This window comes from Seriola lalandi, unplaced genomic scaffold, assembly GCF_002814215.2.
Source record: "Seriola lalandi dorsalis isolate HSWRI2012SDOR001 ecotype SW California unplaced genomic scaffold, Sedor1 jcf7180002054686, whole genome shotgun sequence".
In the NCBI taxonomy this organism is placed as follows: domain Eukaryota; kingdom Metazoa; phylum Chordata; class Actinopteri; order Carangiformes; family Carangidae; genus Seriola; species Seriola lalandi.
The window spans coordinates 1,773,368-1,773,671 of NW_019525239.1; positions in this window are offsets into that span (position 1 = coordinate 1,773,368).

Genomic DNA, 304 nt, shown 5'->3' on the forward strand with positions numbered 1-304 from the left:
TCTAGTTGGGTTTTTAAATTGTCTGCGTATGCTGATGATGTGATTATTGTTGTAAAGAACCAGGACGACATGAATTTTTTAACTGACAGTGTCCAAAGTTTTGGTGAGATCTCCTCTGCTAAAGTTAACTGGGGAAAAGTGAAGCCCTGAGAGTGGGGGATGAGCTGCAGGAGGTTAAACTACCTGGTGGGCTCACCTGGAAAGTGGAGGGGAGGCTCAAAAAGATGGAAATGGATTTTACTTTTAATAATGAATAATTGAGTTGCTTCCATGTTGTGGCACCGTCTGTCCTGTGTGGACCCTC